General features: G+C 37.3%; 1 protein-coding gene across 24 annotated transcripts in view; it reads right to left on the reverse strand.

Moving 5' to 3' along the window:
* LOC137236879 (protein eva-1) overlaps positions 1-27,884 on the reverse strand; it is a 3,007,131-nt gene that overhangs the window by 1,086,777 nt on the left and 1,892,470 nt on the right. The window lies entirely within an intron of this gene.

Below are 27,884 nucleotides of genomic sequence, written 5' to 3' on the forward strand. Positions count from 1 at the left end.
GAACAAATAGCCGAATGGTGCTGCGTGTCGTACAGGGGAACATCCAACACAGCATTTACGATTCTGGAAAAGGACTCCCGAGTATAACAATCGTAATATGCAAGAAGCGGGAAAGGGTAAAGAAGACCTCGACGCCCTTAAACCAAATGAGCAAGGGAAGGACGTAGACGTCACCACGAAGGTGTCTGAGGGGACAACCAGCCCAATCGTGCTGCGAGTCTTACAACACAGTGAAGTGGCGTTGAGCAAACTCCTAACCCTTGAGGAGGGTTCGTTTGACGTGGCGCTGATCCAGGAGCCATGTCATGCAAAGGTTTCTGGGCTCAGAGAGCGAGTTACGTCATTCTAATATTGCACTCCAAAAGAAAATAGAATTGAGATGTACTGGTCAGCGTACCACAACACCCACCATTTTTTCCACCCACAACTTTCTATCTAGTATAACTCCTAGATACTTTCTTATATATTTATACTCAGTTGAGCAGAACTCACAGAGTATATTAAGTTTGATTGGATAACGGTTGGTTGTACATATATAAAGGAATCGAGATAGATATAGACTTCCATATACCAAAATAATCAGGATCGAAAAAAAATTTGATTGAGCCATGTCCGTCCGTCCGTCCGTCCGTCTGTCCGTTAACACGATAACTTGAGTAAATTTTGAGGTATCTTGATGAAATTTGGTATGTAGGTTCCTGAGCACTCATCTTAGATCGCTATTTAACATGATCGAAATCGGACTATAACCACGCCCACTTTTTCGATATCGAAAATTTCGAAAAACCGAAAAAGTGCGATAATTCAATACAAAAGACAGATAAAGCGACGAAACTTGGTAGATGGGTTGAACTTGTGACGCAGAATAGAAAATTAGTAAAATTTTGGACAATGGGCGTGGCACCGCCCACTTTTAAAAGAAGGTAATTTAAAACTTTTGCAAGCTGTAATTTGGCAGTCGTTGAAGATATCATGATGAAATTTGGCAGGAACGTTACTCCTATTACTATATGTACGCTTAATAAAAATTAGAAAAATCGGATAAGGACCACGCCCACTTTAAAAAAAAAATTTTTTTAAGTAAAATTTTAACAAAAAATTTAATATCTTTACAGTATATAAGTAAATTATGTCAACATTCAACTCCAGTAATGATATGGTGCAACGAAATAAAAAAATAAAAGAAAATTTCAAAATCGGCGTCGCTCCGCCCTTTTTCATTTAATTTGTCTAGGATACTTTTAACGCCATAAGTCGAACAAAATTTAACCAATCCTTTTGAAATTTGGTGGGGGCATAGATTTTATGACGTTAACTGGTTTCTGTGAAAATGGGCGAAATCGGTTGATGCCACGCCCAGTTTTTATACACAGTCGACCGTCTGTCCTTCCGCATGGCCGTTAACACGATAACTTGAGAAAAAATCGACATATCTTTAATGAACTTAGTTCACGTGCTTACTTGAACTCTCTTTATCTTGGTATGAAAGATGAACGAAATCCGACTATGACCACGCCCACTTTTTCGATATCGAAAATTACGAAAAATGAAAAAAATGCCATAATTCTATACCAAATACGAAAAAAAGGATGAAACATGGTAAGGTAATTGGATTGTTTTATTGACGCGAAATATAACTTTAGAAAAAACTTTATAAAATAGTTGTAACACCTACCATATTAAGTAGAAGAAAATGAAAAAGTTCTGCAGGGCGAAATAAAAAACCCTTAAAATCTTGGCAGATATTACATATATAAATAAATTAGCGGTATCCAACAGATGATGTTCTGGGTCACCCTGGTCCACATTTTGGTCGATATCTGGAAAACGCCTTTACATATACAACTACCACCACTCCCTTTTAAAACTCTCATTAATACCTTTAATTTTATACCCATATCGTACAAACTCATTCTAGAGTCACCCCTGGTCCACCTTTATGGCGATATCTCGAAAAGGCGTCCACCTATAGAACTAAGCCCCACGCCCTTTTAAAATACTCATTAACACCTTTCATTTGATACCCATATCGTACAAACATATTCTAAAGTCACCCCTGGTCCACCTTTATGCCGATATCTCGAAAAGGCGAACACCTATAGAACGAACGCCCACTCTCTTTTAAAAATACTCATTAGCACCTTTCATTTGATACCCATATCGTACAAACAAAGTCTACAGTCACCCCTGGTCCACCTTTATTGCGATACCTCGAAAAGGCGTCCACCTATAGAACTAAGGCCCACTCCCTTTTAAAATACTTATTAACTCCTTTCGTTTGATACCCATATTGCACAAACGAATTCTAGAGTCACCCCTGGCCCACCTTTATGGCGATATCTCGAAACGGCGTCCACCTATGGAACTAATGATTACTCCCTTTTAGAATACTCATTAACACCCTTCATTTGATACCCATATCGTACAAACGCATTCTAGAGTCACCCCTGGTCCACCTTTATGGCGATATCTCGAAAAGGCGAACACCTATACAACAACCACCACTCCCTTTCAAAACCCTCATTAATACCTTTAATTTGACACCCATATCGTACAAACACATTCTAGAGTCACCTCTGGTCCACCTTTATGGCGATATTTCGAAACGGCATCCACCTATAGAACTAAGGCCCACTCCCTTTTAAAATACTCATTAACACCATTCGTTTGATGCCCATATTGTACAAACAAATTCTAGGGTCACCCCTGGTCCGCCTTTGTGGCAATATCTCGAAACGGCGTCCACCTATGGAACTAAGGATTACTCCCTTTTAAAATACTCATTAACACCTTTCATTTGATACCCATATCGTACAAACGCATTCTAGAGTCAACCCTGATCCACCTTTAGGGCTATATCTCTAAATGGCGTCCACCTATAGAACTATGGCCCACTCCCTCATAAAATACTCTTTAATGCCTTTCATTTGATACACATGTCATATAAACACATTCCAGGGTTTCCCTCGGTTCATTTTCCTACATGGTTATTTTCCCTTATGTTGTCACCATAGCTCTCAACTGAGTATGTAATGTTCGGTTACACCCGAACTTAACCTTCCTTACTTGTTTTCTTGTAAGATTACCCCTCCGAGCTATGCTTAGTCCAATTAGGGACTTTATATTTCCTAGTAAATAATACAAGATCGGCTTTCCCGCATTGGCCGCTAACGCGAATCCAGATGCCCAGGCATGTACATCCCGAAGTGCCTGATCCATCAGAGAACAGGTTGTTGTTAGGCATCTGCTGCTTATGATGACTGAAACGTCATCCGCACATGTCGTAAATTTTACATTTTCTCCGTCGAACCGCCTAAGCAAAAACCATCGCCCACAGCTAGTGATAAAGCCCCACCCTGCGGCGTTCCTCTACAACTTGATCGTGCTGCAAATTGACATGGAGCCGATCAAATCTGTTAAGGCCGTACGAGCCTCAATGGAGTTGACACTGTCCATATTTGTTCGTTTCGTTGAAAGCTCCGGCAATGCAAGAAAAGCACCTAGGGAATATTCCTGGTGTTCCAGGGCTTTCGCTATATTCATAATCACCCTTTGCAATGCAGTATCGACTGACTTCATTTTGGTGTAAACATGTTGTGCTGAAGAGAATAATTCCTCGTTCGTATTTGATTTTATATACACATCTATTAGTCTGTCTAGAGCTTTGGGCAAAAAAGATGTCAAATAGGCCTATACTCTTTCGGTGTATATGACTGGCTTCTCCCCCTTTCGGTATGAAGACATCTCAATCCGTTCTCCGAAATTGCAAGGCGTGGTTCAGTTTCAGGTCAGGACTTTCCTCAGTCTCGCCGTTTCGGTGGAGCATTCTATGCCGACACAGAATTTCTTCCACGAAACCCGCTTTTACCTGTTGGTTTCACGTTTGTAGATTCTCGGCAGATCTCTGTATACGTCTCTAGACTCTTCGTTTTCCACAAATTGTGTTAGATTAAAAATTTCTTTCGCCTGCCCTCTAAGAAAACTCAGCTCCTTACTCCTCCATGGCGTGTTTGCTTTCCACTTGAATCTTCTCAACCAGTTCGTTTCTCTAGGGTTTCCAAAGGTTTCCCCGTTCTCTGCCCTCTTCAGGAAGATTCTGAAGCTGATATATTTATGGTATGAGAAGCATAGCCTGTCAAGGACCCTCCATTCCTACTCCGAAATATCCTGCTCAGAACTCAAATTGATATCAAGCACATTGCTTGGCATACGACTAACATATTTAGCGACGCAACCCCTGTTGGCTACCTGTAGACTACTCTGTAGTATATAACAGTAAAGGGACTCAGCTCTTTCATTAATATCGTTCCCTCCCTATACGCTGTGATGAGCATTCGCATTCGCGCCTATGACAAACCACCCTCTGCACGCTTATTGATCCACCAACCTTTTAATCTTCTCTGGTAGGGCGTCCACGTTGTGGGCCATTGCCTCTCTCCAAATTGTCCGCCACTGCGCTTAGGCAAATGATTTTTTTCGCTGTTTTCAGAGTCTGGAGGTCCGCAGCATAATTGAGCTGTTTGTTTACTCCAACATCTCAGGCTCTGCGCCTATACCCTTGTCTTTTTTGCTACTTCCAGGTACTCGAGATCATTTCCTACCTCTCCTGCTTTCTGCATAATGTGGTTTTTCTTTAAGTTCTTAGCACTGATTGCTTGTGCACCTCTGCCAGTGCGCCTATGTCCCCGTCATTTGCCGCTATTTTCAGGTTATCGAGTTACCCTTTTCCACCTCCTCTGATTTTAGCGTATTGTGGTTATTGTCCTGAGGACTCCTTTTTTAGGTACATAAGAATTCTACCTGCCCCAAGATATTTTCCCAAGTTGTAAGTGCAATAGATCGTGTAATTCCTTATTAATTTGGAGAAAGTAGGAGTGGAGGAGTATATATGAAAAACCTTCCAAACCCGTGTTGGTATATTCAGGCTCTGCCGCTGCAACATATTAAGTGTGTCCTCCGCTTTGACCACTAGGTGTATCCAAACCTTCATCTTTGATATCGTGGGGACCAGGGCTCTATACAGCACCTTCAACCTTGCACCTTTTTTATTTTTCAAGATCTGGAACAACTCTCTGCAACCATTTTAAAGTCGCGTTATTGGTGCAGCTCATCAGTTTAACTCCATTGTGCCATTCAGCTATTTCGAAGGCTGGTAGCATTCTGGTTGGTTCATCACGCATCATTTTGATCATGATGTTTATCAGCTCCCTTTCTACGCATCTCCACCTTTCGGGTGACATCTTTCCACTGGGAACGCTTCGCAACTCCGTTCATCTTCTTCTAGTCGAAAAACGGAGTCTCAGCGTTAGCTCCCTTTAGTACCATCGCGTAAGTTGGAGTCTGATCGTTATCTCCCTTAGCTTATTAGCACTTTCATTTTTGTTCTCAAGCCATTATTGTCTTCCTCTTCCTGTATTACAGTTTTTGAGGTACCTGGCTTTCCGGTACTTATATTTCCCTTTTAGATACGCTTGGCAGATTTTGAAGTTTAGTTCCTGTCATTCCGCCTAGTTCGCCTCCTCGTTCTGCGACCGTGGCATTAGCCCTCCCCCTTCTGCCTCTTAAAAGCAGGCTTGTCAGGTACAACGGAGCGCTATGTCTTTCCTCTCGGGGCTTCTCCCACTTCGATAGGGTTGCGAAATTGGTGGTTGCTCGCAGCAAAGTTTTCCTCAGTGAACTGTCTTCGACGTTCTTCCACTATCTAATGGGCCCATGCTAAGCGATCGATCTCATCGTTGGTTGGGTCAACCACTGGATTCAAGCACTGCATAATTTTTAATGCTGCCAGATATTTTGAGAGGGTTCTTTTAAGCTCACTATCTCGTTGCTCCCGTTCTAACGTTAGTTCTTTGTTCGGGCTAGCAGACCGCTCCTTTACCGAGCGCACTCACTGCACACTATCATCGCTATCCGCGTCCGAATCATCGCTTATAGCGATTTCCTCTTCCCCGTCTTGAGTCGCCTTCGCATTTTCCTCCTCATCCTTACTTTGTTTTAAAGAGTTTGAGTTATCATATGTATTTAATTAGCGAGACTTGCTCATATTGCTTTATACAACGGTTTTTGTTATTGATATTAGAGAAAAATTGCAAAGTTTACCAACAGCGATGGTTACTAGGACATGTTTCTGTTTTAACCACTCAGCCATATGAATGTTTTTGAGTTCATCTTGATCGTACGACCACTTGCCCGTAAAAGCGGGCTCAGCAGTCTAATGTTAAAAACGGGGATAAAAACCGTAAGCCATAACAGCGCCCATTGCTGTGGTAAGACATTCATTACTTCCCGAGGTGGCCCGTATTGGGAAAGCTCCGTTCAAATACAGCCGCCGCCTTCCTATGAAGCGATATGGCGTAAAGGGCACGTAACGAATTTTAGAGCACTTATACATAAGCACGAGCCTACATGTAGAAAGCTAGCACTTCAAAACACCCATTCAAGTAACATTAAGAAACCTGGGAAATTTACAGGTACTAACTAAAAGATTTAAACTGATCGAAAAAGAACAATTTCTAACACACTGATTAACAGAACTAGGAAGTAAAGCTTCCATTACCACATAAACAAAAACGAGGACTAGTTAACATAATACATAGGTATGTACAGCCAGGTCCGCGAGAGGGGAGGGGGAGGATTCCCCCGGGCCCGGAGTTTCGGAGGGGGCCCGCGATAGGATAGTCTTTAGTTGTACCATGTGCAAATTTTAAGCCGAATTTCAAAAGCAATGAATATTGATAATGATTTTTTGCCTGGGACTGAGGAGACAGTGAAAACATCAAACAAAAATGTGTTTCTCAGGGGGCCCGCGATTTAGAGGTACTAAACATTTTTATACCTTTCACGAATATGAAATGGTATATTAACTTTGGTCCGATGTTTGTAACGTTGAGAAATATAGAAGATATACTCACCATTAAGTATACCGAATTGATCAAGGCCACGAACTGAGTCTATATAGCCATGTCCGTCCGTCCGTCTGTCTGGTTGAACGCAAACTAGTCCCTCAAATTTTGAGATATCTCAATGAAATTTGGCACAAGAATGTATTTTTGTATTATATTAGACATTTGTCGGATCCGGTAGGATCGGACCACTATAACATATATCTCCCATACAACCGATCATTCAGATAAGACGATTTTGGATATTTCCTGCCGCAATTTAGAATGTATAAACGTGAAACTTGGTGATATATATTCTAATATATCATAGAAGATATCCTGAAAAAATTACTTTGATCGGAGCTATATATAGTTATATCCCATACAACCGATCGTTCAGATAGAAAGATTTTTGGCCATTTCTCCCTTAATTTAGAAAGTAAAAACGTGAAACACGGTGATATATATTCTAATATGCCATAGAAGATTTCCTGAAAAAATCACTTTGATCGGAGCTATATGTATATAGTATATACCTATCCCATACAACCGATCATTCAGTTAGAAAGATTTTTGGCCATTTCTCCCTTAGTTTCCAATATAAAGACGTGAAACTTGGTGAGATATATCCTAATGTATCATAGAAGATTTCTTTCCTGTAAAAATCAGTTCGATCGGAGCTATATATAATATATATCCCACACAATCGATCGTTCAGATAAGGGGGTTTTTAACGGGATAAAATATTGTTCAGCCCCATTCATGAAAGGTATGAAGTCTTCGGCTGTGCCCGTCCTTACATGTTTTTTAATTCAGGAGAGTCTTTAGTTGTTCCATGTGCAAATTTTAAGCCGAATTTCAAAAGCAACGAATATTGATAATGATTTTTTGCCTGGACCTGAGGAGACAATAAAAACATCAAACAAAAATGTGTTTCTTAGGGGCCCGCGCTTTAGAGGTACTAAGACATTGTTTTTAATTCAGGAGAGTCTTTAGTTGTACCATGTGCAAATTATAACCCGAATTTCAACAGCAACGAATATTGATAATGACTTTTTGCCTGGGCCTGAGGAGACAATAAAAACATCAAACAAAAATGTAGGTTTACATGAATCCAAAATCGTAAAGTTTTCGTGGCGACACTGATGAAGTTTCATCTTCAAAAAGTCTTCCAACAATACCACTAACTCTGCATTAAAGTCCAGATTATTTAAACGACTTCGATATCGGTACCGTGAATAATGAGTTTTTGCTATCTGAAGAAGTCAACGAAATAATTCGTCGAGGTCATCAAAAATGCCCCGTTAATTTTCCACGTGATTGTCATGATGAGGCATTTCCTGCCTCTTTGCTAAACAGAATCTTGCCAAATGGAGAGAAAGTGGAGCGTGACTGGTTAGTGTGGAGTGCCAGTACCAATGTGTTTTATTGCCTACCATGTCGTCTATTAAGCACCAATACTTTAAATCGACCTAAAATTTGGTCTGCGGATATTCGAAATTCCAGGTATGGAAGAAGCTATACGACAAACTGCCATCACACGAAAATACTCAAGATCATACTAAATGTTATATTCAATGGCGATCTTTACAAAATCTAAATCAAAGGGAGGCTACAATTGATACACTTATCAATGACCAGCTAATCACTGAAACTCAAAAGTGGAAAGAAATTATATATAGAATTTTGGACACTATATTATTTTTGAGTGAAACGGGCCTAGCTTTTAAAGGCGAAAGTATATATCTCGGTGAACGAAACAATGGACCTTTTTTGGGCATCTAAGATCTCATAAGCCATTATGATCCGATACTTAGAGACCATTTGGAGAAATTTAGGATTTCACAACAGCAGCACAAACTTTTACAAGTTCACTATCTTTCCTCAGACATTCAGAACGAGTTTATAGAAATGTGTGCAAAGCACGTGAGGGAAACTATATTAGATCAAGGCAAGAAAGCCAAGTATTTTGCTATTATCGTTGATGCTATGCCTGATGCTAGTCACGCTGACTACGTTCATTTTGCGCTAACTCAATTTCAATTCGAAAGCAACAAATTTTACAACTCAAGAACGGTTTTTGCTTTCGTGAATTGTAACCAAAAAACTGGTCAGAAAATCGCTGATCTAATTTGTCATACTCTAGGTTAACATGAAATCCCATTAAAAGATTGTCGTGCACAAGGGTACGATAACGGCGCCAATATGAAAGGAGCTTACAACGGAGCACTACGTCACATTCTCGACAAAAACTCGAATGCTGATTACTCGCCTTGTGTAACCCACAGTCTCAATTTATGTGGTGTTGATGCTGCAGAATGTTGTACAGCTGCAATTACTTTATTCGGAGTTGTACAAAAATGTTTTACTATTTTCAGCAGCAGTCCACAATGAAAATGTACCGAGCTCTCTTCACAGTCTTTCAGACACTAGGTGGTCGGTTAGAATTGAGGCAATCAGACCATTCGCAAACCATGTTCCAGGATTAACACCAGCACTAAACGCATTACTTAAGCTAAATTTGACTGCACAAGCATACGGAGATATTACCGGCATTCTCAAGTACATCAACAAGTTCGAATGTGTCTTGCTGTCCTCAATACTGACTACCATTAATGAAAGAATCACCGTACTCCAAGCTAGAGACGCCATCTGGTTCCCCCCATAAATTCAGAAAACAAAAATTTGGAAACACATTTTTTAGAAAACATTAGTCAGAACCCTTTTTTCTGAAATTCAAAATTAAGAAGTCAAATTTCAGAGGCAAAATTCAGAAAGTAATCAGACAGCAAAAAAACATTAAATTTTGCGCAAAATTGAATTTTGACTTCTGAAATTTTTTTTGGCCTGGAACACAGCAACGTCGAAAGAAGGCGTCATATCCAATCGAATTATGGAAATTGGGTGAAGTCCCTACAAATAATTCTAACGAAAGGTGGCACAACGTCATTCGAAGTGCGTTTGGGACACACGCTAACATATTTTATTTCATAAATAAGATAAAAAACAAACATGCAATAACAGAAAAAAAACTGCAGTACTTTTCAGCTGGAGGCGAGCCATCACAAGATAAAATATAAAGAATTCGTTTTTTTTAATATTGTAAATTCATTTGAAAAAGGTAAACGCTAAAATATTTAATTAATTACATGCACATTGCTCACAATTTAAAATTTTAGATTTTACTACTTTTTCTTTATACATAATTCCTTCCAAATAAATAAACGTTTCGGAATTTTGAGAAAAATTTAATATTTTTTCTGTCGTCTGATCACTTTCTGAAATTTTACTTCTGCAAATTGACTTCTGAGATTTGACTTCTGAGTTTTGACCTCTGAATTTTGTCTTTCTTAAAAAAGGGTTCTGACTAATGTTTTCTGAAAATGTGTTCCTGAACTTTTGTTTTCTGAATTTATGGGGGGCACCCCGACATCTAGATGCCTTATTAGCTGATTTGAAGTTGATCACGAACCAATGGGAAACAATTTTAAACGAATGCAAAACAGTTGCTATTCAATTGAACATCTCGCCAAAGTTTCCGGATATTCGAATGAGAAACCCAAAAAGACGTTTTGAAGATAATGGAAATGAGATGATTACCGATGATCCAGAGTCTGATTCTAAAAACAATGCATTCTTGGTGATCGTTGATTCGGTAATCACTGGCACTACTGAACAATTTGCAGCTATGAAAAATTTGAACGAGACGTTTTCCTTTTTGTGGCAATTTGAAGACATGGATGAAACTACGGTTCGGGCGAGTGAAGCAAAATTTGTCGAAAAATACAAGTCGGACATTTCTCAAAGCTTAGAATGCGAAATAATTCACTTGAAACACATTAACGAATCAAATTTTGATAAAGATCTGTCACCATTGGAATTGCTAAATGCCATCTATGTTCAAAATCTGTATATAATTTTCCCCAACATTTGTTTTGCTTTAGGTATCTTTTGCACTATACCTGTCGCTGTAGCTAGTGCAGAACGTTCTTTGAGCGTCCTTGCAAGAATCAAAAACTTTCATAGATCGTGTTCATCTCAAGGCCGAGTTTCAGGACTTGCCACGATTTGTGTTGAATCCGTTTTGATAAATTTTGATATTATTATTAAAAATTTTGCATCGAAAAAAGCAAGAAAAGCCGCTCTTTGATATCCGAACCTTGTATATTGAATAATTAAAATTTATAATCATCATTATATTTATCAGAAATGTACTAAAATATTACAAAATAACTTGAAAAGATTATTTAAAACAATACGTGGCTGTTAAAAGAGAATTTTATTTCTACGTTACAATGAAACAGTATAAATAGTAAATATTCTGTGTTAATTTTTTTCAGCTCTTAGTCCAAAAATCATTTAGCTGATGTTGGAAAAGTTTTTTTTTGATGTAATCCATCAATAATGATTCATGACTGATACCTCATTAATTCAAATTAATCAAATGTATTAGTGGATTTTTTATAGGGAGCCCGTAAATTGTTTAGTCCCCGGCCCGGATTTTCTCTCTACGGCCCTGTGTACAGATATAAAATGGCATTATGGACGACGATGGCAGACAAAATATAAAAGATAACGGATAGACGGACATGGCTAAATCAACTTAGCTCGTCCCCTGATCATTTTGGTATACTTATTGGTGGGTCTAACGGAAACATATACATAAAAAATGATTTGGAGACTTGAAAATGAAAAAAATCGATTTCGACCAAAACAAGTCCCAAAAACCAAAAAAAAATTTTTTTTAAATCTGTTAATGGCAACGTTTTTATCGCATAATTTTATGTGGGATAGGAACTATGAGAAAAATTCGTTTTTATCGGCAACACTTTTGCACGTTTCTGAATAAACCTTAAAAAAAATGGCGAAAAATATATTTTTTCACCAAAACACTCTTCAAAACCCAAAAAATAGTTTTTTTTTTTTTTTTTCAAAAAACTGTTATCGCCAAAGTATTTAGAGGACAATTTTGAGTCGGACAGCGTATACAAGGAAATTGGAAAATCAAATGAAAATTGTTTAAGTCGGTAAAAGAAAAAAAGTAAAAAAAATCAAATTTTGCAGGCTCGAAAATTATTTTTTTGGGTATGCTTAGTGGAACTTTTTTTCCTGAGCCCAAAACCTATCGAAAAATCGATGGCGCGATATGGGTTAACTTTCGTCCATGCAAATCAACACAGCTTACTAAACATATTTGTTTACATTATGTACTTTCACAGTATATATTACAATATAGCTATGTAAAAACTTATGCATGTATGTACATATATACACATCGTCCCGTTTATTCGTTAACCTCATATCTACGAGTGACACATTTTCGGTAAAGCTATGGCGGAACCATACAAGGTGGCAACATGGTGACATACCTACAAACATAAATAAAAATTCCATGTACATTGTTTTTGTAAATTCGATGGACAAATGTCAAAATCGTACTGCGCGGAAGGTGATGTATCAAATCAAATAAAAAACGTTTATATTCAGCTGTCCCATGCTGCCACCTTGTATCGTTCCGCGATGGGTAAAGCGAAGAAAACCAACTTTTAAATTTCACCACAGACTGGTGAGTTTTTCGGTGATGACAGCGTTACCACTTTGGCCATAATCGCGAATAAAAGAACTGGTAACGATTTTCGGTTACATAATGTTCTGGATACTATTTTACCGGTAACGCTCAGAATCGGGCCGTTAGTATATAATAGTATAAACCCATTCACATAATTTAGCATCTGCTAGATTGAATTTAATGCCCTGCAGCATTTTAACCCCTGAAGAAAAAACACGTACAATATCGATATATTTAAAAAAAAAAAACAACAAAGAGCAGCACATTCCTCAGGTAACATTATATTTTCACTAAAAATTCCAACAAATGTAACTATTGCAAACTATTTATTTATACCGCCTTGTGAAAATAATTGGGCGTTCCATGGCTGGAGGAGCATTTTAGATTTTGGTCAATTTGTTGTGCTTAGAATGCTTTTGAAGTACACCCTAGGGTTTTGCAAACTTTCAATTATTTTGCATTGTTAATTTAATATCTAAAAACATTTTTTCAAAAATTTTTATATCGTTGTCTATTGACCACAGAAAAAAATAGTTTACAAAAAAATTGTAGGGAACGTATTAAAGTTTACTAGCAAAATTTTTAGAATTAAAAAAAATTGTTTACTAATTTTTTAAACAATATTTAAACTCAGCTGAGCAGAGCTCACAGAGTATATTAATTTTGTTCGCATAACGGTACCCAGCAATGGCATAAATTAATCGAGATAGATATAGACTTCTATATATCAAAATGATCTGGGCGAAAAAATAAATTCATTTAGCCATGTCCGTCCGTCTGTCCGTAAACACGATAACTTGAGTAAATTTTAAGGTGTCCTAATGAAATTTGGTATGTTAGATCTTGGGAACTCATCTCAGATCGCTATTTAAAATGAAATCGGACTATAACCACGCCTACTTTTTCTATATCGAAAATTTCGAAAAACTGAAAAAGTGCAATAATTCATTACCAAAGATGGATAAAGCGATGGAACTTGGTAGGTGGGTTGACCTTATGGCGCAGAATAGAATATTAATAAAATTTTGGACAATGGGCGTGGCACAGCCCACTTTTAAAAGAAGGTAATTTAAAAGTTTTGCAAGCTGTAATTTGGCAGCTGAGTATGTAATGTTCGGTTGCACCGGAACTTAGCCTTCCTTACTTGTTTTTGTTGCCTTTTTAATAGAAAACTGGCTTCGATTTAAATATATATATATATATATATTTTATAGCTTATTACATATTTCATTATTTAGTCTATGATTTACTAAATCTTACAGAATAGATTACATACTAGTACATATGCACATTTATAATAGTGTACAAGTTAGCTTAAAGCGGCAATGCCGAAGCAAAGAAAAATCAATAAAGTTAGTATGATCTATTTTTTTTTTATTTATAAGAATTAGTGAGCGTGTGATATTACCATTCAGCGCGTAATTAGGCTTAAACATATTGGCCCGTTATCATAGTTGAAATAAAATACGAGTTTTATTGGTTTAAACATGGTTCTAAATTAAATATAATTTTAGGTCTGTTATAGTCCATTTAAACACTAGTTTATATCTAAAAGAGTATTCTAAATTTGAAATGACATGAGCGCAATTTTAATTTTTTTAAATAGATTTTAAATTGGTGGTCTGCTGTCAAAATTTTCAAGAAATTAAACAATTTGCTATTTAAAAGCGATGAACTTAAATGAAAGTGCAAAAATCCTTCCCGACAAGCAAATATACGCCAGGAGCTAATTTATTATACCTAGAATGCGTATTAATATGTTTGTGGCGAAAATTAAATAAAAATAAATGTAAGGCGCGATAACCTCCGAAAAGATCTAAGGCCGAGCTTCTCTTCCAATTTGCGTCGTGCTCCTATTGATTTTCCCTACAAATCGGCCGGACGGGACCTACATGTTTTATGCCGACTCCGAACGGCATCTGCAAGGCAGATGAGTTTTCACTGAGAGCTTTTCATGGCAGAAATACACCCGGAGCGCTTGCCAAACACTGCGGAGGAGCGACCCCGCTTAGAAAAATTTTCTTCTAATTGAAAAACCTTATTTCTAAAATTTTGATGTTGCTTTGCCCGGGGTGTGAACCCAGGGCATACGGTGTGGTAGACGGAGCACGCTACCATCACACCACGGTGGCGAAAATTACACAATCTTAAAATGTACGATGGTTACTTGGCTCCACATATGCGAAATTGTTAACTAAGACTATTCCGCTTTCATAGATATTTATGAGTTTTGATATTTTATTATCTTGTGAGGAAAAAGTAGCATCCTATACTGAATTTGGCATTAAATTTAGAAATAAATATCCAATGGAAGGAATTATTTACCACAGGCATCGATTTTAAATACATGTCAAAAAATTTCGGAAGAGGTGTCAAATGACGCGTTTTAATTTCGGAAGCTAAAAAAAGCTTAAGACTTTCGTGTGGTTGATGTAATTTTGGTGATATTGTTGTACACAGAGAAGAATTAACTAAAAAGGTGTTTTGCGCTGATATAATTTTCATCAGTTTCGCAGCTGTTTGATGGTAATTATTCGGTTTTTTGTAAATATCTAATAATAAAAGAACAATTTCTTATTTCCGACCTCTAATTAATGAATTTCATTACAGAATTCTTGAATTCAATTTTGCTGGCATTTCCTTTTGTATCTCCTATTCCCCTTTACATATGCCAATTCCTCTTAAAAGAAGCGTCAATTAAAACACGGAATACAACAAGAAGTCAAGTCTTAATGCAAACAACTTTTCTTTACAACATTCTTACAAACTATATAAACTATTCAACATGAATACGTGTGTATGAGTGGATAGCCTTGTTGGTTCCTTTCCTTTAAGGAGCCGAAATCCGTTTTAACTACTTATTCCTTTATGTTGCGAGATTTAAATAATTTTTTAAGAACGAACTTAAGTAAATTTTCTTTAAATAAGTATGTTCATGTTCAATTAAAAGATTGTGCGCTCAATTTTAAATTGACGGCTGATTAAAACAGCGAATTTTTACAAAACGTGTGCTAATAACTTTTAAATAGAATTGAATGATAATTATCCCCCACCGGATTATGATCAAAACGCGTTTTCAGGTACTCCTTTCACAATTTTTATGCTACTGTAAGAGTTTTTGTCAAGTAAAAAATTACTATTTTTTATACGTGGAGTGAAGTAACCGCGGTTGTAAGGAACAGGGTGAACTTTTAAAATTTCTAAAAATTTTCTACATAGCGCCAATCAATACCTTTTTTCATGCGGATACCCCGTCCATGCTTATTTTAGCTGAAAACTGTGTTTAATATGTCTATGACAGACCAAAATTTTAAATCTCATTTTTAGTTTAAGCTTGGTACGCAGATCACAAGTAATTGCTCAAGAAAAATTTTGCCTTTTTACTTGCGTGAAAAATAGTAGTATGGAAGTAATTTTGACGTTTAAAAATCTACGTTGAATAGTGAAACAAGCAAGAAGAAGAGCACATAAACAAAAGAAATATAAAGAATATCACTTCCCTTATTGGGGAAAGTATTCGCAAACATATATTTTTGAATATTTTTCTGTCTAATAAATGTTGTTATTTTTCTAGAGTGGTCCTCAAATTGGTCAGCTACACCACCAACATCAATTTCCGGCTGTGTTACATCTCCATACCAGCAAACAGATGAACAGCAAATGCCACCGCAACTGGTTCCAATGCCACGACAGCCTTGTCTAATGCAGTCAAAATCCGGTCAAATGCCACCTCAACACCCTATGCACCAGTCATTTGGTGGCCATGAGCAACATTGTCCTCCAGGTATGCCGGCCGCATCTACTGGACCAGGTGGGGCAATGACACCACATCCAGTTATGCCAAGGTATATACCACAACAGCAACCGGGATAAGCAATGGCACGACAGCAGCAGCAACAATTTCCCCAGACTGGCTATCTGCCAATGCCACAACAGAAGGGCTATCCACCACAACCTGGTTATCCTCTACAGCCAGGTTATCCTCTACAACAACTAGGTGCACCAGGTGGTTACATGGGTCAAATGATGCCACCAACACAACCCGGACAGGCGCCAATGCCCAGTCAGGCACTCATGCCGAGTCAACCCCCAATACCCGGACGTCCTGGTTATAATGTATGCTAATACAACTAATATATTTCAAATATTACTGATGATTATTTTTGTATTATTTTCTTTAGCAACTACCTGCACCTGGTACTGGTATATATCAACAGCCGCAACAGTATGCTCAAGCCTAACGCCTTTTAGGTCCCGATCAGATACCAAATCCGATAACCGTTATCATTGAAATTCAAAATAGCGCTGGTGGTGCTTTTATTACTAATGAACAGGGTTTATTACCATCATTGGTGACTACAAAATATGTGGTACAAGATCAGGGTAACTCCTCGCCACGTTACGTTAGGTATTGATATTCGAAATTAATGTTTTGTTTGGCAATTACATTGCTCTTTCTCCTTTGCAGCTCCTCTTTGTATTGCATACCTGCAACAGTTTATTTATTAAAAACAACATTTTTTCCATACAAAAGAAAAATTTTCTCATGCGTTGTATGGAAGAAATTTCTCAACAGCTTCTACAAAAAAATTCTGAAAATTCAGATAAAATTTTTAGTCGTTCTACCATTTACACCATTATTCTGAAATTGATTGGGCTACAAAACTGCGTACTCAAAAATTTTCTAGACCCTCTGCCAAAAAAGGTGCAAATTTTGATGTCCATTTTTCAAAGTTTGATTAATTCTTTGTAACTTTTGCCACTTTGGTTTAGGTGGCTTCTATTATAAATTTAGCTATATTTTGCAAATTAGAGTGCCTTTCTGTTATGCAAATTATACAGCCTTCCTGTTATGCATTTTAATCTAGATTTTGATACAATATAGAATATTTAATGGTTCATCTAATGGCCTGATTAGATCAAAATTAAAAAAATGGCACACTAACGCTTCTGGCAATCAAGTGACGATATGTACAGTGTGCGCCAAAACTAAAGCACCGAAAAGTTTCTGCTGCTTTTGGTTAAATAAAATCTTAAGTGCAAGTTCTTAATTCAATGGGGCGTATACTCTAAACTAGTTGCAACTTTTTTGACAAATAGCCCATTGGAAGTTTTGTCAAAAAGCTACAACTAACTTTAAGTACCCACTTAATTCTGACTATGAATATACCCCAATATTTTACTTTTATTTGTGAAGACCACATCGACGGCTGAGTGGAACATCACCGTATTTCAAAACATTTTTCGAAAATGCCCTTTCTCAGAAATTGTTTCACGAACGCCTTAAATTAGAACTTGTTTCAAAAATGCCCTATTTCAAAACTTGGTTCAAGAATATCCTATCTCAGAATGATTTTAAAAAATGCCCTAACTCAGCTGCAAATGTATTTAGTTTTCGTTCAAATGACATTTGTAACTCATTCTAAGATACGGCGTTTTGGAACTAAGTTATAAAATAGGGCGTTTTAGAAACAATTTCTGAGAAAGGGCATTTTTTTTAAATGTTTTGAAACAGGGTGATCTTCCACTCAGCCGTCGATATACTAAACAGTTATATATTATATTGAGTATATGTTCTTCCTTATTAAAAGATACTTAGTTCTAGGAAACTTATAATTTGACTTTTGTTAAGCTGTCGATTTTCTGAAAGGAATTTCGGTGCTTAATTTATGTCGCACACTATATATCATAAATTTCACCAACAGACTTCAATATTTACTCTTTGAGAGCTCATTAATAATACAATACAATAAATAATAATAAAGGCATGCTTTCAATAAGCGCCTATAAACTTCCCCTCTTATCCATAAAAAAATAAAATAGGGTTATTAAGCTCTTATAATTGGAAATTTGTATGGGAATGTCATTTTAAAATGCTTTATAAACCTTCAGTATTTTGTATGAATAATGGGATTAAATAAATATACCCCCTTCTTCATAAAAAATATTGGGGGTTTATAAAGATTTTTAAAATGACATTTTCATACAAATTTCCAATTACAAGAGCTTAATAAACTTATTTCATTTTTTATGAATAAGGGGGATAATTTATAACAAACATAAGATAACATTTCTTTTTATCTAATAATATATTGGGTAATATGAACAAAAGAGTTTACTAATAGACTTCAGTATTTGGACGCTTTAAGAGCTTATTAAATTCATTAAATGCATACTTTCAATAAAATAAAATAATAAAAAATAAAATTAAAAACTTAGAAGGACTCATTCGCAAATCTACACCTTTTCCATTTCGAATTCAAAAAACGTCAATTGAATTTCAGAATAGGTAATTGGCTTTCAGAATTTGTCATTTGGATTTAAGAATATTTATTTTGATTTCAGAGAACTATAATTGGATTTCAGAATAGCCAATTGGAATTCAGAATGTGTGAAGTGGATTTCAAAAATAGACAATTCAATTTCGGAAGGCATCAATTCGATTTCAGATATCATACAATTTATTGCGCAAAGTTGGAAATTAATTTATAAGTCGAAGGCATTTCATAAATTCATTTAAATGTAAAACAGTTCGAAAGGTATTTTCTGAAATCCAATTCACACATTCTGAATTCCAAATACCAATTCTGAAATCAAATTAACATATTCTGAAATCCAGATAACTATTCTTAATCCAAATGACAAATTCTGAAATTCAATTAACTATTCTGAAAGGTGTAGTTGACCGATCAATTATGTACCTATTAATTTGGCAATGAGTGTATGTCGTAGACCAATTTTTTGTTCGTACCAATATAAGGAATCATAATTTCGACGGCGCGGTCTAGCCTGCTTACTTAAATATAATTTATAACAATTTTTTCATTAGGACGATATGTGATATGTGATCACAGGTGGTGCACTGACGTATAGACCAATTTATTCTGTAGTGTGGCTGGATTTGTGTTCCTCGACTTTCTGTAGAAGACACATGTCATCTCCGACAGAACGTGGCAGCTTATTTAGCAGCCAGTCAAAAGTCGATAATGCCTGGGCATATGGGGATTTCTTACGATCTTCCAAAAACTCCTCTTGCTTTTTTAAAATTCTATTGAAGCGCCCCCACTTCTCATCTGCTGTCGATATCACCATCTGCACCCATACTCACATAGTGGTATTGGGAATCGTTGTCACTAATTTGCGTGCTGTTTAAGTCCTCTGAGGGATCTAAGGGAGATTGGCTTGATTCCTCACTGAAATTCAATGAAAATGTGTCGTATACTTACGAACGTTTTCCAATTAATTTATTTCAATAACGATTTAAGGTTTTAATGAATCTGAATAAGAATACTTTTATTCAGCGAAATTACAAAAGTATTTATATTTTGTCATAAATATCAATTTATTTCAAGCGCGTCTTCTTGTTCTCGGTCGTTCACTAACTATATATGGGTTGCCGTCTTAATCAGCAGGGCTGTATTTTTTTAAGATGATGGGAGCGTTACCATCTGAGGTGACAGCTCGGCCACTCCTGCAGGTAAATCGACCTCGATTACATCAACGAGACCATTGTCGTCAAGTTCAGGTGCGCTACTACACCAACGTTTCATTTTATGTGAACTAAATACTGAACAAAATTTCTTTTTCGTGATCTGCATTCCTGGTATATCCTCGATAAGATAGCGATCATTGCCGATAACTTTGGCTACAATGTAAGGGCCACGATATCTCGGTTCTAACTTACGAGATTCACCTACAGCGGACGGTTCGTTTTCGATTACTACAAGGTCCTTCTCATTGTATACTGATGGCTTAGCGTGTCGTTGATCAAATCGCAATTTCCATTTGGCTCGTTCATCGTTAATATTAATTGCAGCTTGTTCGCGCTTCTGCTCTATCGGTATGGAAATGCTGGAGTCATTTACGTCGCTTTGAATGGCGGCAAGTAAACGATTTCGCACAGTATCACGTAGATTAAAATCGAAAGCTAATTCATTCGGACGGAATCCTGTAGTTGAGTTTCGTTGCTAATTAATTGTCCATTGAAGGTCTTTTAATTTTAGATCCCAGTCTTTCGGATTTTCGGTGGTTGTACGGAGAAAATTTAGGATAATCTGGTTGGCGCGCTCAACTTGGCCATTAGCGCGCGGAGTACGGACGGCGGTTTTGGTGTGACGTATTCCGTTTTCATCGCAAAAGCTTTCAAACGCTTTGGATGTGAACGCGCTTCCTCTATCGCTTACAATTTGGTTGTGCAAACCAAAATAGCTCGATATTTCATTGAGCGCGTTAATAACCGGCGAAGTTTTAGTATCGCGCACGGCTTTTACAATTAGAAATTTTGAGAACGCATCAGATACTGCAAAAACGTAACAGTTACCTCGTTTAATGCGAACGAATGGACCCATATGATCGATATGGATGACGCGGAACGGGATTGGATCGATTGGACTGAAATGCATACTACCTTCAGTTTTTCAAGGCCGATGCTTTTGATAGCAACACGGTACGCACGCGGTGATATAACTTTTTACATAGCGTCGGAAGTTCGGGAACCAATAAAGTTTTTTAATTCTTTCGATTGTCTTTTCAAGCGCGGGATGCCCGGCATCATCGTGGCATGATTTAACAACACGCCAGCGCACAGCTTTTGGGACAGCAAATGCTAACCCATCCACTTGTTTTCGATATAATCGTTGATTTTTAATTTGATAGTCGGTACGAATTTGTTTTTCGCGTTCAGTCTTTAATTCACCATTTAGAATTTGAATGATCCCACGAAGGCCGTCATCCTGTAGTTGCATCGTTAAGAGCCAGTCGCGCTGATCGGCGGTCACATTTAGTACGAACCCAGCAGGTTCTATTTCTTTAGGCGGTTCTACAGGCATACGACTAAGCGCATCCACGTGCGACATGGAGCTACCCTGGCGATGGATACACTCAAAATCAAATTCGAGTAGCCTTAGCCACTAACGAGCAATATTCGGTTTGAGTTCTTTATTTTCTTTTACTTTGCGATCGCAGAACAATCGGTTACGAGGCGGAACGGTTTACCGAGTAGGTATATGCGGAAGCGGTCGAGCGTTTCAACAGCAGCGAGCGCTTCCAACGCGTAGCTATGATAGCGGCTTTCCGCGTCAGTACAATGTCGGCTGTAGTAAAATACTGGTTGCCACTTCTTGCCATCAGCTAATTGCAACATAACTCCTGCAAGTCCAACACTTGAGGCATCGGTGTGTACTTCATGCTGAGCGGACGAATCGTAGAGCGCAAGAAGCGGTTCATTGCATAACTTTCGTATTAATTCCGTAAATGATCGTTGCTGCGCTTCACCCCATACAAAAGAGGTCTGCTCATCTTTACGTAAAAGTTGCGTTATTGGTTTCGCGATAAGCGAATAATTAGGTACAAATTTTCGGAAAAACCCGGTAAGTCCTAAAAATCTTCGGACTTCGGTAACGTTCTTAGGGGGCGGAAAATCGGCGATCGCGGCTACTTTTCCTTTACCCGGCGTTATCCCGTTTCTGTTAATTATATGGCCCAAATGTTCAATTTCAGGTTTAAGGAATTTACATTTGTCCATGCGCAGTGTAAGTCCATTTCGTTTTAATATTTTTAAAAACTTTTCGAGTCGTTTTAGCCCTTCATCGACAGTTTTACATGGGATGATAACATCATCCAAGTAGGCTAACACTTCCCCACGCGGCATTTGTGCAACTATTTTGTCCATCATACATTGGAAAACAGCAGCCGCGTTTACAAGACCAAACGGCATGCGATTGTATTCGAAATGTCTGTCGGTAGTTACGAACGCGGTATATTTTTTTGAGGATTCGTCGATTTCAATTTGGTGATAACAGGTACGAAGGTCAAGGGTTGTAAAAAAAATGTTTCCCGCAAGTTGCGCAAATTGTTCTTCCATGATCGGCATGGGATAGGGTTTTTTTACGGTAACCTTATTAAGGCTGCGATAATCAACACATAAGCGATGTTCGCCATTCTTTTTGTCGACAAGAACTACTGGCGCGGCGTATGAGGACTCACTTGGTCGAATTATATTATTACTCAATAACTCTGATACGATTTCCGACACGATAGCGCGTTTCGCAAACGGAATGCGGTACGGTTTAAGACAAATTGTTACATCAGTAGATAGTTCGATATTCATTTTAGAAATGTCACACTTACCAATTTCGGATAATTTGCTTGCAAAAATGTCAGAATATTATTTTAATAACTCTGATAGATTCTGGCGATCGATTGGACTTAACTCATTGGTAACGTCAATTTTATTTATTTCTTCTATACGACACTTATCTTGTTCAATAACTAAGCGATTACCCGCGCGGCATAGTAGATCTCTTCCTAACAGCACGGATTCACACAAGAAATCATCTTCAATGACAGGCATATCAGTTGAATTATTATTCCCGTCAATCTCGATAATCACACTTACAACTTCGGTGCTCGTATATTGTCCACCCGCGAAGCCTCCTAATGTGGTAAGCTGTTCACGCACTTCCCCGATTTTCTGCGCGAATGTTTTTCGAATGAGAGTACGACTGCTATCGGGGTCAACAAAAGCTACGGTTTCTATTCCATTTACTTTAATGGCTTTTAGAATCTTGTCGTCACATGCGCGTTGATCGATTTTATTAACGCGGTTATCAGTTTTCACCTTACAGTCTGCGGTTTTATGTGTCGTACGTTGACACTTTTCACATCGCGGCTTTCGTTGCGGTTCGGTACAATTTATGGAATAATGTCCAAGTTTAAAACAATTATAACACTTAACTTTTTCGAGTGGTAACGATTTCGACGAATTTTCATTTTCCACGACCGGAGATTTTCGATTAGGCTGTTTTTCTATCGGCGCGTTTACTTTGGTTACCGACTTTGGCGGTGCGATTTTCACATCGTTATAAATTCTGAAATTTATAATGTCACTCAGTAAATCTTGACATCGCGTATAGTTATTAGATATTTTTTTACGTAAATCCGAATCATTTATGCCGTTTATAATATGGCGCGCAATACTTGAGTCAGATAACCCCCCTTTTGCACCCAGCGCGAGAATACGGTAGTAAAATTCTTGTGCGGATTCGTTGTTTAGACGTTTCGTTTGTGCCATCTTAAGATGTACATCGGCTTCGTTTTCGATACATGGAAAATCTATCAAAAATTTGTTAACGAATTCTGGCCACGAAATAAATACACTTTGCAAAGAGTCAACCCAGTATTTAGCTGATCCCCGCATCTTTTGTTGTACGGCAAACAAAAGTGTGCTTTCTCTCCATCCATATACATTTTTAAGGTTTTCAACGCGTTTTACGAATTGTTGCGAATTTAACGAGCGATCGGATGATGGATCGAAAAACGGCAAGAGTTCAACAATATCGCGCACATTCTCGTATGGATTATAGTAATTAGGTACTACCGGCGGCGTGCGAATGTGATCAAACGTATATGGTGTGGACGGATTAAGGTACGTTGTATACGGTGCGGACGTCGATGGTGGTACGAATGTCGGCGGCACGAAAGATGGTGGTGCTTGCGTGTAAGATTGCGAAACATATGCGTTTGATTGCGGCACAAACGCGACATGTCTTTGTCGAGATAATTCAAAAAAATTATTTACGTTGCTGTGCTTTTGAGCAGTTGTCCACAGCGAATTTTGATTATTATACGCGGTCGGTACGATTTGCGGATGTACTACTGTATACGTACTGGTTACAGTTGCAACCGAATTTTCTATTGTCCCTACATTAACCGGCGAAGACGATATTGGCGGTTCAAAATTACTTGATGTGGGTAATTTCTGGTATTGCATTGACACTAAATCAGAAATAGTTTTTTCTAATAACGATAAACGCTGTAGCACGACAGTTTGACTATCACTTTCGGAATCGGACAATTCATTTTTTGTCAACCGTTCAATTAATTGATTTTTATTTCCTGTTACTGGTAAACCAGCATCACGACACTTTTTCTTTAAGTCACATACTTTTAGGCTGCGTAATGGCATTTTGTTTCGTTCTAATTTTCGACTTCGAATTTTGGTGAGACTTTAAATTAAACGTATTCTTTATTCACCTCACTCTTCATTTATGTTGTTTTTCTTTTCGGTGATTCACGAGCCGACGTGTTCGGTCATCACTTTGATTTTTTCGAATTGTGCAACAACAAAGACATACGGAGTCTCAAATTTGTGCAACAACAAAAACATACGGAGTCTCAAATTTGTGCAACAACAAAACACACGCACGAATAGCAACTTACGCTTTTGCTGGCGGAGTCTTAGGCGTTTGTTCACATTCACTTCTGAAAATTGTCGTATACTTACGAACGTTTTCCAATTAATTTATTTCAATAACGATTTAAGGTTTTAATGAATCTGAATAAGAATACTTTTATTCAGCGAAATTACAAAAGTATTTATATTTTGTTATAAATATCAATTTATTTCAAGCGCGTCTTCTTGTCCTCGGTCGTTCACTAACTATATATGGGTTGCCGTCTTAATCAGCAGGGCTGTATTTTTTTAAAATGATGGGAGCGTTGCTATCTGAGGTGACAAATGTAAATGTCCTGCAAGAGAGTACATGTACAATGTTAACATTTTTTGAAGTATACACACAGAATTCATGACAATGGATCAAACTTCGAAAAATTTTTTTATCAAAATTTGAATTTTTTTATCTTAATTTCAAAAATTTTTCGAATATGCAGTTTTGGAATGTGCAAGTTAGAAGTTTCTCAGAAGTTTCCCCGAATTTTCAGAACTTTTTTTGTCGAGAGTGTTGGTTATTTTCTTCCAGGTCTGCATAATAACGTTATTTTCATAAAAAAAATATAAATATTTCGTTTTTTTCTATATTCAAAAGTTTCATTTCGTTGATATCAAAGTAAAAAAAAAAATAGATTTTTAGAGTTTGAGTATGTTTTTCCATACAAAAAATGCTCAAAAAATTACTCAAAAATTATAATTTTTTGATTTTGTTTCTGATGCCAACGAAACGAATATAAATTTTTTTTTTTTTGATTTCGTTGTCAAAAAAAAAATAATTTGTTTATTTCGTTGTGCAAAAACATATGGAAAAAATACTCAACATTCTCGACAAAAAAAAAAAATTCTGAAATTTCGGGGAAACTTATGAGGTACTTCTATTTTGCACATCTATCTATATATATAAAAATCAAATTATGTATGTATGTAGGTATAAATCGAGTTGCGGCCTAAACGTATCGACCGATCACAACCAAATTTGCACAACCCACTAGAAACCTTCCAAGGATGGTCATAGGCTAAAAATAATATCGATACATAAAAGGGGCGTGGCACCTCCCATGCAAAATGAATATTTAGTACTACATAACTCTGAATGTATTCATGTTAGAACATTGAAATTCAGTAAGGAGTTATATGAGGTCAATCCCCAACACAAAGAAAATATGGGGAGGGGGAGAAGGGGCCGTGGCACCTCCCATATAAATGGATTATGAAAATTGGTATGGAGCTATATGACCTTAAGTCCTAACAGCACCAGTAGTATATGGAATTGAAAAAAATCTGTCGCAAGATTCACCATGTTTCTCAGAGATTTTCAGTTATCTCGATCCCTACACCACCCAAAGGAATTTGGTTTTCCATGAACTAAATTGTCACCCAGTCTCGAATTACGTGCTGAGTTTCAAGACTCTAAGTCATCAGGAAGTTAGTTAAAAGTAGATTGCAAAATTACATTCGTTTATGTGAAACGTTTGGCAAGAATGCCATTTCCCCGGCAAACTCCCAATCAATGTCCTCCGAAAATATAGGCGCATCCAATTCAGCGCCGTCGTTGCTGCCTCTTTTTTGCCGCTTGAATGCTCTGACGTGGTAGCGATAGCTTTCCCGAAGGCTGGTCCACGCGTCTTTGCTTTCAATCACTAATGTAAATAACACATACAATTAAATGTAATACTTTGCATTTGCTCACAATTGTTAAAACATGTCCAAAAATGTAGCGAGAGGTATATAAAGATGCGTTTTGACTTCCGTACCAATAACACACTTGCAGTTTTCGGAACACCCAATACTTGTGCGTACACGAACCAAATGGAAATTACAGAAAATTTCCAACTTTGCTTGCAAATACCTGTTTATAAAAGACAAAACGGGTCTTTTGATACTCCTCCATATATTTTTGGACGTGGTTTAACCAATTAAAATACACAAATATGTAATTATTTACTTTAGCTCACAACTGCAACAACCCGACCAAAAATATCGGGAGGTGTCAAAAGACGCATTTTGATCCCAGTACCACGAATCCGAGAGCGGAAATTAAAAATTTTATTTCTGTCAAAAGTTATTTCCAATATACCGAAAAATGGCCCGGAGCGCTCCGAAACCGGGGGTGGGATCCATAGTTTTTTTGCGCAGAACACCTTTCTGCATTGGCGGCCTTCGGCCGCGCTTATGAAAAATTACCCTGGGTGGGACCTACACCGGTTTGGAGACCAAATATATCCGCGCAACACACTTTTACCCACAGTGGGTACTACAAAATCATCAAAACAACAACAACCACATGCAAATTTTCAATTTTGTTTGCATATATCTCCGAAATGAAATAAAATTTTGAATTTCGCCTTCGGATTCGTGATCCTGGGTGCAAAGCGCCACCCCTCCCCTCCTGATATTTTTGGACTAGTTTTAGCAGTTGTGAGCTAAAGTAAACAATTACCACAAATATATATACAAAAAGTTTTATTAACATACCTTCTTTCCCAAGGGAGCTACCTAAGTGGACCCAGGCCAGATCCACTGCATTTTTGTTTGAATCAGAGCACGTTTCTCCTCCGCCGTGAAATTTAGTACGCGCTTTTTGCGTTTTGGTGCTGCATTACTTTTTATTTCCATTTCTAAAATAAAATAATAATTATTTATTGCAGAAAAATTAAAAAACCATGTTCTTACCTAATTTTTCCAGTTGTTTACTTTTTTTCTTCAAGAAATATATGGCACTTGACATATTTCTTGCGGAAACCGGTGTTGCCGTATGTAAATTTGATGGAAAAATAGTAGTAAAGTATCGTACTAAATTTCTTGCAAACTGCGTACTACCTCAAGAAAATTTACCACAAGGAATTTTCTTGAGCATTTCTTGAGCGTTTTTTATATGGAATTTTTACTTTCTTGTGATCTGCGTACCACGCTTTAGGCAAGATTTTAACTAAAGAGTATTTTAGTCAGCGACTATGATTACGGCCCATTATGTTGACGCAAAGTCCGTTGTGGAACACTCTGACCCATTTCGTTTAATAAAGGCCAATAGAGAGTACGCTTTTGGAATTATAAAGTTTAGATGTTCAATAAATTTAAAAGATGCATCGAACACAATACCTAAATCCCGTATTTTATTCACCCAAACTAAGTGCATACCAGAAACCCAGAAATTCGAAATCAGAGTGTTATTTAATTTAGAATACGTAGCACTATAACATTTATT

Source organism: Eurosta solidaginis, chromosome 1 (assembly GCF_040869045.1).
Source record: "Eurosta solidaginis isolate ZX-2024a chromosome 1, ASM4086904v1, whole genome shotgun sequence".
Lineage (NCBI taxonomy): Eukaryota > Metazoa > Arthropoda > Insecta > Diptera > Tephritidae > Eurosta > Eurosta solidaginis.